The sequence below is a fragment of the Seriola lalandi genome, unplaced genomic scaffold (genome assembly GCF_002814215.2).
Source record: "Seriola lalandi dorsalis isolate HSWRI2012SDOR001 ecotype SW California unplaced genomic scaffold, Sedor1 jcf7180002054908, whole genome shotgun sequence".
Taxonomy (NCBI): Eukaryota; Metazoa; Chordata; class Actinopteri; order Carangiformes; family Carangidae; genus Seriola; species Seriola lalandi.
In genome coordinates this window covers 326,702-338,384 of record NW_019525460.1, presented here as the reverse complement: position 1 = coordinate 338,384, position 11,683 = coordinate 326,702, and the positions used below count along the sequence as shown (strand labels likewise).

At 41.8% G+C, this 11,683-nt stretch overlaps 1 protein-coding gene across 3 annotated transcripts in view; it reads left to right on the top strand.

Moving 5' to 3' along the window:
* dachd (dachshund d) overlaps window positions 1-11,683 on the top strand; it is a 90,849-nt gene that overhangs the window by 3,199 nt on the left and 75,967 nt on the right. The gene's annotated exons all lie outside the window — the stretch shown is intronic.

Here is an 11,683-nt window from a genome sequence, read left to right as displayed (position 1 = left end):
CAAACAAGCTCTAGCCAAATTGTTCCCAACTATGCTTACTTTAGCATAACACTTTCTGAGCGCATTAAATAGACAAGAGTATTTTATTTTCGAATTGTGATGTTGGATTTTTTATTTACTTATTTATTTCATTTGTATTTAAGTGAGGGATTTAGACATGGAAATGTATGATTCCTCTTACATTTTTTTTTACAGTGAGTGTTTGAACTATGTGTACTTTGCCTAGTAAGTGACATATTTTTTTTAAACTAATTATTGTTAATCTTTAAAGATACTAGGAATACAGTCATTCTCGACCCCTTCATTTTCCTAAGGACTCTTGTGCCAGATTAGCAGTGTTCGCTCTTGCTCCCACACTGATCCAGGTTCAGTAATCTCCCCTACATTATGACTCTGGCCCTCCAGGAGCCCTCCAGGAGCCCTCTGTTCCAGCTACTTGTTTTCCTTTTCATTTTCCCTGCGGTGGGATGGAAAAGGTTCTTATTGCTGTGTGACACTTGAACTCTCTGAAAGGTTATTATAACACGGGGGGCGGTGCAGAGATATCGCATATCTCTCATTGGTCTGCTTTGTGGAGGCAGGCTATCCGATGCTGGGGCGCAGAAATGCAGCAGTTAATTGACAATCATTGTCTACCCCTGAAGGTTAACCACACGCCCCAGACAATGTCCCACCACTGGGAATGGGACGGCTTTTCACTTACATGCCCTTCTTAAATAGATTTTCCCTGGCTCGTTTCAGTCAAACAGATCTGACTCTGAAATGTTACGAGTGACAGGTCACAGTGAAACGACTTTTTTCTTTAACAAATATATCTAATTGATACTGATATGACAGCGAGTGTTATGAGAGCTATCACCTCTCTTGTTCTTACTTTGAGTGTTTATGCCTAAACACACATATTTGCAAATGACGGTAATTGTTTTGTTTAGCGCTCAGTGTGAGCTGCCACTGAGGGTGCCAGCTTGTCTCTCTCCCTCCTCTCCTCTGCTGAGCTCTCTTATAATATATTTGTTTTCTACAAGGCACGGATGTGTTTACAGGTACTCAGGGGAGATTTCTGGATTCCATTCAAATCATTCCCAGTCAGAGTGGGTGCTAAGATACCCGTCACCCAGCAACCACATCCAAGAGGGAGCTTGGGCGATAATAACTTCAAAAACAGAGTGACAGATGCCTGATTAGAGAGAGGGAAAGCGCGAGAGAGAGAGAGAGAGAGAGAGAGAGAGAGAAGGGGAGAGAGATGGAGGGAGAGAGGGGGAGAGAGAGATAATGGTATACAAAGCTGTTTAAAATCCAAATCTATTCAAGTACTTTCTTGAAAGTCAAATTGGCCCTCATATTGTGTGTTGTTTCTTTATCGAAGTAAAAAAAAAAGCATTTAAAGTTCTTTTTTTTGTTTTTGTTTTTTTTACATGTTTAATCCTTCTGTGGGGCTCTGCTAAATTTGATTAGGTACAGTACATGTGCTCAAGTCAACTGTGCAGTTGGCAGATGGCGGCAAGGTGTTTTTTTTTTTTGCAAATAGTCTCCTTGAAAATCAGAATTGCTTTATTGACTTGATATTCACTCAGCTGAAACAAGTGCAAATTAAAACATTTTTTAGAAAAATCCACAGACGAGCTCAGTTGACAAAAAGTAACATTAATTTTCTTCATTTTCTTTTAAGATCATTTCGTTGTAGCTTACAATGATGCTGAGCCAAGACTGTCGAAACCACAGATTTCACTTGTTAAAGAGGCTTTGTTTGACACTGTCTAATGTCATTTGTGGATTTAGAGGCTATTTGCATGGCAAAGAGGCCTGTATTGTTAATTTGCCTGTCGGATGCATTAGTTGTCCAAGCTCCTATCTTATTTGCATGTCTTTACTGGATCGGCAACAGCAATTGAATTACCAATTAATTCTTCTACCAAAATGAAATGGTTTAAAATCGACATCAGGTCTTTTTTCCACATTGATCAGTATAATAAAATGACCTATTTTTTTACTATGTTCACCAACCATAATGGGGTATTAGCTTTGATTTTTATAGGCAACAGACTTAAGCTGTTTGAAATATATCTGTCAATATGACTTATCTAGCATATTAAACTAGATTTGTTAACAGTGATTTTACCTGATGATTTTGCACTTGAGACTGATTGCCTGACAGAGCAGCAATAGATTTTGGGTCACTCTGATTTCTGTTCTCCTCTCTCCCCAGCCAGAGCTCCCCGGCTTGTCTTTACTCACGGGCTCCTTCACATTACAGCACATTTAGGGAGCATAGCAAAAGTCACTGATGCTCGTACCAGGATGTTAAATGCTACTGACAGAAGTTAGAGGGAGCAGATGAGATTTCCTGATTGGAGAAGGAATGCAGGCCCTTGCCTGGCTCTGTCTAATATGGTCACATAGAGAAATTGATTTTCTTCAGAAATTAATTAATTTTTCATATAGCCCAAAGCTGGAGTTTAAAAAAGAGTGCACACTTGCTGGTTTCCTATTTTCCCCCTTTTTTAAAGAATTATTGCCTAATCATATTAATACTTTTGCCCCAAGGATGAAAAGATAATTGTACAAATGCATTTGGAAATATGTATCACTGAGTATTTATGATTAAATTATGCAAATAACTCCGCTCCCATCCTTCGTGGGCCCAGATTGTCTAATTAGGATTGATATGGCGAATAGATGTTGGGGAATCTGAATACAAGCATGTCCAAAGAGCAGAAAATTGAAAATGACAAGGCTGGAATCCTTAAAAAGTGTGTAGGTTTTTTTTCCTTCCCTCTCTGTCTAATTCAGCGTAGCTGTATCAGGAGTTAATTTTCCCTGGCTTCATTTCTCGTCTGAGCTGACAGGAAAAGGAATCCATCAGGGAAGCAATCTCAGATGGGATTCCACAAATTTCCTCCACTTGTTTTTTGTCCCCCTCTTCATTTTCGTGGGGGCTATCAGGGATGAATCTTCTCCTGAGTAAACATGCAGATGTTATTTCTCCAGTGTCAAATGTTTTCAGAGCTCTCTACTCAATACAAAGGACTCCTCCTTAATAATTGCAGTATATTAAGGAAGGAATGCCCTCCAACAAAAAGTCCTTTGTACGTTTGGAATTTCAGTGAAGTGAAGTAACGCACATCATATAACACAACTTCTCTTTTTGTACTGAAAGTTAAGAAACACTCACCTGCCTTTAAATAAAGTTAGCTGTCATGTTTACATTGCAGGTGATGCAAAGAATCATTTTTGGTTCAAATTAAAAACTTTTAATACCAAAATAATCAAATATATCAAACTGATTTCCAAATATCTTGAATTGTAGTGTATTCCTGTTTCATAAAGCTCACACTAGAAATGTACCACATTAAATTCCAGTTGGATCTGCGCAAGCACAGACAGACAGACAGACAGACAGACAGACAGACAGACACACTCACAGTGACACTAGTTTGAGCCAACAGTTACATGTAATTTAACAACAGCCTTGTTCCTTCGCTGGGCTCAGCGGTACATCACAGAGAAGAAACCAGGGAGGAAATGACATCGGTTTCCACTCTCTCTTCTTCTGTTGTTAGCTTCAGATGAACTGCACAGCACAGGAACGGCTCCAGTGCCTCCAACAGTATCTATTAAAGGGCTGATTGTTATCTAATCTTTACCTGGCGCTAGCTGGAAAAGCCCTGAAGCTAATGACACTTGAGACTAGCAGCACATTCTGTGGTGGTTCAAAGCAGCTGCTCAGTCAATACCTTCTGATGAAAAACTAAGAAAACGGCCCCACAGCTATTTATGTGAAGTCTGAATTCAGTTAGACACCAGAAACACTTTATGCAGTCAATTTGTTGCATTGAATTATAACTAACAATGTGCATAAAGTGAGCTCCTGTTGAACCAGCAGGGTAGACACAAAACTGCTTTTTGTGTTTCAAAGAGTCTGGTTTTCAATTCAGGCACCAGATGGTTTGTAGAAAGAAATTAAAAACTGAATAAACTATATAAACTATACCAGTCTTAGTGAATAATTATGAGGACAATACTCCTGATTATTTTTAGTTTATTTTCTGAGACACATTGCTTTTACTCCTCACAAATTTTTTGTAAGATCTGTGTGTCCTAATACCAGTTGCAGCAAATGGCAAATTACCAAGCTTCTCTTATTACATTTATAGGTCATATCTACATGACTAGTTCTTGCAACTGTGTTGGACACTGATCAGCAGGTTGCTCCAGATCTGTCTTTCAAATCATGAAAAAAAAATCGCTATAACCTTGCTAAATCGGCTCAATCAGTTGTTAATCCGAAGGTCATTCTCATCTGAATATTTCTTAAATTAGAAAAGCATGATGTTTCGCACAGTCAATTAAAAAAATATCTTTTTCCTTAGCCGATACTGTATATTAGTTTTTGTAAACAGCATTATCCCGCGCAGTAAAGATTCAGGTTCAAAATAAAAAAAGAAGTCAAAATGTTCAAATGAGAAAGATCTTTTTGTGCTTTTCAGTACAGAGTCATTCAGTTGTCAGCAGTTCAAAGTGAAGTAGGCAGCTCGTTCGGTGTACTGTAAAACGATAAGGTCTGCAATTCTGGCTTTTATCCATAGAGATAGCCACACCCAGAGCTGCTTCCTGACGGCATTGCACACCTGTAGAGGTTATGAGCGGGGTATCAATATCACCAGGTCAACACATTTTCATCTAACACTGACATCTCTCTTTGCCTTTCACGCCATCTCTCTGCTTCTGTCTCTCTCCCTCTAAGCCTAGTGAGAATATCGGTGGGAGTCTTTATTGGTTGCAGCGCTTGGGTTTCTCTCCTCGTAGACTCAAATGTCACCGTCTCCCTGATGTTTCTTTAAAATCGCCTGTGCCACCACTTGCTGTGGCGCCCGGCTATTATTACCCTCCTCTTAAAGAGTGACAGTTGGGTCCTCAGAGACGTGACACAAACCTCTGTGGATGGAGCTGTAGTGCTGTGTCAAGCCAATGCTCCTAGCCAATCAGATAGCACGGAACAGACCTCTGGTACACCTCTGTGCTATGAGGTTAGCAGAAAAGTCAGGAATCACTGTGCGGTTCAGTTTCATAGTTTGAAGTGAATGCTGGTTGCCTATCCTTAAAGGAATCATAGATTATGTTGTCAGATGTAAAAAAAAAAAAAAAAACACTCAACAGAAAAATAAAGTTTGTGTGATATGAATCACTTTAATTGTGATCTGAAGTTGCCAGATTCTGACCATGCATGTGCTAATGCCTTGAAAGCAATGTGTTGTAACAGAGTATGTTCCTAGTAATTCCACAGCAATGCAGAAAATACTGTGAGACATGTTCTCTATGGAAATAAACATGGTTATGATAATAAAGCAGCCCTTGGCTGAAATGGTCTGTCCACATACATTAATCCCGGGTAACTTTCACATTAGGAGCGTGTGAGTGTGTTTGCTTGTGTGTTAGATGCTGTGTGTGTGTGTGTGTGTGTGTGTGTGTGTGTGTGTGTGTGTGTGAGTGTGAGAGAGAGAGAGCGAGAGGGAGAGTGTGTGAGAGAGAGAGACACCCTTGCACAACTTCACATATGAATGGTCTTGTGTGAAAAGGAGGATGAATTGAGTCAAGCTGACATAGCATGCCAATAAGCTTTGTCTCATTTCCAATGCCGTATTCATTTGTGCCACAGAGAGATTTATTGCATGATTGACAATTATGAGAGGGTGACCTAGTTCTTTGTGATGGAACAAAAATGGTTTTCATCAGTTGCCTTTGCTGTCTTTTGCATTGTGTGTGTGTATGTGACGGTCCCTGGTAAAGAATAGGGATAGCCTCCATGCAATGAGATACTTTTTTTCCCCCTCTTGCAACTATTGAAACTCATGCATTTTTCTAGTAATGGCTTCATATATTTTGCATAGAATCACATCATCCACTATGTCTGTTCCACAGCAGAAAAAATGAATTTCCTACCCCATTAAGCAATGTGAGCTGTCCAAATGGATCACGTTAAAGTGACATTTTTACGAATACTCTTCAATCTCTAACTTTGGTGTGGGAATAAAAAGAAAAGGAAGTAATTTCACTGTCTCTGAATATATATATATGTATATGTATACTGTGTATATCTTCAGCACATGCAAAGGGATTTTCTACCACAACTTATATATTATCAGCTGTATTATTGTTGTTACTTGATCACCCAAATCACAAATACACTCATCCTTTTACTGTTGTGACTGTCAGTAAAGGGCTTCATTTGCACCATACATTTCCTGATACCTTTATTCCTTTATGGTTCATTCTACCTGTCTATTAGCTGTGTGTTTGTCAGCGTGTGGTTGTGTGTGTGTGTGTGTGTGTGTGTGTGTGTGTGTGTGTGTGTGTGTGTGTGTGTGTGTGTGTGAGTGAGAGTGAGTGTGTGTGTGAGTGCGTGCGCCCAGTCAAGCTTAGATTACTACGACTGTGAGGAGGAAGTCTCTGCTCCTCCTGGGACTCCTGCTTGACTGGCCCCACAAATGATACAAGCCAGGGTTTAGTTGGGAGTTAATATCCTGCAAAATTGTCCTGCACAGCCTCGGCAGAATGTGGATGATTAAATGACACAAGCATATCAAAAACATTTTTCTCAGACTAGTGGCTGTTAAGTGTCGCGCTGGTGCAGCCCGTCTCCCAAGGTTACCATTAAAAAGAAAGGAATATTCAGTGGGAAGTGGTTGTCATTGAGTTTTGATTGTATGTGTGCGTGTGTGTACCTGTATGAGTGTGTGTGTGTGCGTGCATGCTTTAGATGTTTTGTGTAATGCCCTGTTTGAGTGGTAATAATATCTCAATAGGATTTCAGGGTCTCATTGAGAGGTTTGGTAGAAGGTTGAGAGGACATATGCTAATTGTGCCTGAGAAGACTAGTCTCTCTCAGAAACATATCCCACTAGACTTTTCCTTGTACACTGGATGCCAGACTTCACCCAGTGACAAAAAAAAAGGGCTTGAGGCTCCAAAGCGATCCATTTTATCCTTTCTTTTTCAAAGGATGCAATGCTTTGTTTTAACCTCCGCAGGAAAGGAGATGAAAGGCAGTGTAATAAAGCCAAAAGGTCTTTCTGTAGTTATCAAATGGCCTTTCACTCCTGACCTTTAAGATGCCACAGTAGGAACTGGAGACAATGCTAGAAATACAGATCGGATTTCAGAGATCAAACACCTCTTTGTATAGTTTACTTGCATGGAGAAGAAAGAACAACCTTTCACAGCCCATCATTTGAACATAGGAAAAATAAAACCAGAAAATATTTGGAAAAGAATGAACTGCCTTGTCAGCACCTGCACAGATCAAACACTTAAAAAGTTAAAGTGATTCAGCAACGGATGCATCAGGGATCTGAGGCATTGCTTTATTTCTTACTTAATCTGATATGCTCTTGCTACAGCAATGGGCTTTGTTTGAGGACATTCATAATCATCTGGGACTGGGCTCCTGAGTGTGTCTCTGACCTTGTGTGTGTGTTTGTATGTGCCTCTGCTCTTTATATTATACACTATATCAGTGACATACAGTATAATAGGAACCTTTTTACATACCTGTATTGTTTGCTTGTCCTGTTGCTGCATGTTAGGCAGGCTAATATTATTTCAGTTGACGTTGGTCATCAAAAAACCTTTCACAATGCAATGTAATTACAATTAGACCAAACAAAAGAATGGCAGAGCTTTAGATGAAATGGGTGTGTAGTTATAAGATCTCAAGTTCACTGCACTTGGTTAATGTTCAATTTCTGAGCTGTACTTACTGTACTCTTAACTCCTAAAGCCCCAATTTACACATATAATGATTCTGCATTAATGTGGCTACTGCGGCACAATTTATAGCTAATGGTTATATGTGTGATGTGGGAAGTTTATCAGGTTATTCAAAATGACAAGCTGCTGCACTGTAATGACAGGCCTACAATACCCAGCAGCCCATTTTTTCAATCACATCCTTAGACGGGCTGAATACAGAGACTGCTAATCATGCTCTTAGATGTAAAATGTTATCAGGATGCATGATGGCACCCAGCATTCCTGTCATTCTCGACATTCTGCTGAGCGGCACTTGCACTCTGTGCATGGAGTGTCGGTGCCTGTGGACCCTGAAGGGCTCAGTGTGAGAGGCCCAGTCAGGGCCCATGCTGGGCCAGGCCTGTTGACAGTTCCTTGGCACTGTTGTCTCAGCAGGAAGACATCAGTTGGAGCAACAGAGAGCCTGTGGATGAAGGCCGTCTGGTCAGCATAGAGAATGGAGTTGGAGAAGATTAGGCTTCACCCACAGGTCATTGTGTTCCCAGAGTAGGCCCAAGCCCATCGGCCCCAGTATTGTTAAAGGGAAAGGTCAGGTCCAAAGACCAGGCTAAGCCTATTAAACAACCCACACCGCTTCTTCCTTGAAACCTGACTGTGCTTTCTCTTAACTACCGAGGAGGGGAAAAAACCAGCTTTGAACAGCTGAGGTCGGCCATATCCTGATGTGAATTGGAGACCACAGCTAATTGAAAAAAATATTGCTTCATACTCATATGAAAGCATTGCAATCATGCTTCTCTATAACACCAGACGCCGATTTCATATTGCACGTTTCATTTTTTTAAAGTACCGCTAATTATTTCACGGAGCCCTGCAGTTGGTATGCTGTACAGTATGTGCGCTAGGCTGCAGGAGGTTTGCTCTGACAGATCCTACCAGTGTCGAACAAATCCTCACATTTATATCCTCTCAGTACTAAATGCTTATGTACTGCATTCATAAGGTCGTCTGAGCCCCAACACACTCCCATAAGTCTCCTTTAGCTGTAGTGATGGCTGGTGTCAGGGATGTCTGCTGAATGAAAGGAAACACAGGCAGATAGCGTTTGATCCGTGATGGAGATGAGTCCACATAGGAGTAGAGCTAGTGATTAATAATGGTGCATCTGGGTAAAAAGGATGTCATCCCTGGACGTCTAATGAAAGCTCTTGAACATATCTGGGAGAGGCGATATGTTGACAGTGGATGATGCAAATGAGGCTAAATGTGAGAGGAAACCTGAAATGAATCACCCCGCTGTCTCTGTGGCGTTTGTGTGAGCGTGCGCGCGCGTGTGTGTATGTGCCCCGACTAGCAGCCAGCCGTTTACGCCGTACAAAGCTCGGTGTGACACTCTCCCTCCTTTGTCTCAAACTGCTAACTGTATTTAATTTCACATCTTATCGGGCCAGGCTTTGTCTGTCTGTGAGTCTCCGCACAGTGGAGGCGACCCCCGGAGATAAACTCTGTCAGGCTCTGGGGTGATTTATTAAATTCTGATTTCTGTGAAGGACTTTAATGTCGAGGGGGTGGGAAGAGCGGGAGGGTGGACGGGGTGTTGGCGGGGGGAGGCGGTGTGGGGGAGAAAATATGTCGCAGGTGTCTCTGCCAGCTCCGGGCACTGTTCTCTCTCCATTACCAGCATTGTTAGGTATAGAGAGGCAGGAGAAAAGAGAGAAGTAGGAATCTATGCTGAATTTCCTGTCTTTGTTGTGGCAGTGGGCTTGTTTTTTCCCTCTGTTCCAGGCCTGAACAGCAGTATCAAATCTCACTTGTTTGGACTGGAGATAGCGAATGGAGTGTGGAACGTGGGTCATTTTCACTGGGGGCTCGACCCAGCTCGGGTTAACGTTTATATTTTCATGTTAATCTTCCTCATGACACCTGAATGGGGCTCTAACCCTTTCTCCAAATCTATTAGGTAAATCCTTTGACCCTATCGCCCACCTTATCCCCCCCTGATATTTGAGTAAAGCCTGATGTCAAGACTTGTGTGACATTTTTTGACGAGTTCAGCAGATTTTATGGGCAGCTATTACAGCCTATCTGGACCCAGTGCTTCATTTTAAAATATTTTCTTAAGCACACCTCGCAGGTCAATTGTGACTGTGCCGGAGCTCAACATGTTAATTTTAATATCATTTTATTCATCTCAAATGCATCAGCTCCTCCCCCTTGAAATCTATTTTACATTTCTCTTTCATATCACCTTAATCTAAATTGATGTGTTATCATACATGGATCTCAGAGGAGGGGATCAAATAATGACTGTCAGTGGTGCATGGTGAACTGTGTTTTTGAACATAATTTGGTCCTCTACATTATAAAGTACGCTTTAAAGCTAAGTCACAAGGTGCTTTTCATATGACCCTTCCCTTTTTGAGAATTGTTTTTTAAACAGAGAACAGAGCTGTAAAAGTGATGTGTTGCTTCCTCTGATATCTGTGAGGCGGTTTGATCAAAAGCTAATATTGGTGAGGGGCTTTGGCGGTTCTTGTCTCCTACACGTTGCTTCCCAAAGGGCTCTTTTCTCTGTGACACCTCGCTCCTCTAAAGCAATGAGTGGATGATAAAAAGTTGTGGATTCCATATATTTATTTATTGCTCGTATTGGAGAAGTTAATAGAAGACTGTGGGCTGTGATGCGTGAAGGGCTGCATGGGACAGGACTTCTTGTCTTAGATGCAGAACTATAGAAAGCCGGGCTGATCGCATACATCAAACCACACAGACGTGGCGTGTGCACAGTGACCCACACACACACACACATACACATACACATACACATCAATGCTCTATATCAAATAGTTTACCCCCTCTCTTTCTTTCTCTTCCCATTTTTCTTTTCTAACCAGGGCGTCTCCCACTCTTGGGGTAGATATTAAATCAAACCTAGAAGATGAGTTCGCAAAGCCAGAAACTCTCAACAATCCTACTTGTACTTCTACAGAACTAAACACTCAGAGCTCAGCAGCCCTTCCCCCTGAAAAAAATAGCTCTACAAGATCAGTTTAAATACACTTTCTGTCTTGCAGAAGCAGAGTTTGTTTGACCTAGTATGCAAACCCTGGTTAGCAGGTTTGATTGAGTGGGGCCGGGGATCTTAGGGCCGGCTCCTCTGATACCTACGTCTCCCTGTCTCCATTGTTCTCTGCAAGTCAGCATCTTTTGTCTTTGCCACTGATTTGTCTTTTGATCTGTGCGAGTGATTTATCTGCATGGAATCGTTTTTCTCTGTGTTCCCCCTCAGGAAATTTGGAATGAGGCTGGCCTAACCTTGCCAGGGCCAAACAAAGCCCGAGAGCTGATCTCATGTATTTTGATGCTGTTTGTGAAAACGACACACACAGCTCAGACTTCGAGAGGGATGAAAAAAGAGAGAGAGAGAGAGAAAAAAAAGCACCCTGATGGTGTCCGTTGTTTTGTGTTTTCCTCCAACCGATGTAAGTACCTCGAGCACAATTTCCATTTGGAAGCGACATGTTTTTCAAACTCAAAATTATTAAATGGTAGTAAGTGGAATTAAGTGGATACTTCTCATGCGGGCTCCTAGACCGCTCCGTACAGAGACCCTCTGGGAGCGTAAACTCTGCGATCACCAGGCTGATGGAATGGGGACCCTGATGTCTTCCGACTGCAACAGTTTTCCCTCTGTTTGCCTGCTTAAAAAACGCCAGAGGTTGGGGGGATCGGAGTTGACAACCCTGAGGGGATTGGAGCTGTTTGCCTTGTGTGCTTTTTTTTTTTTCCACCCGCCCTCATGTGCAGCTGTTATAGCCTCCTCCCTCCTCCTACCAGCTGCCAGAGAGAGACACACATAGAAAGAAAGAGAGAGAAAGGGAAAGAGAGCCTCAGTGAGAGAGAAGGATAGGAGGGAGGCGGAGGGTGGGTGGGT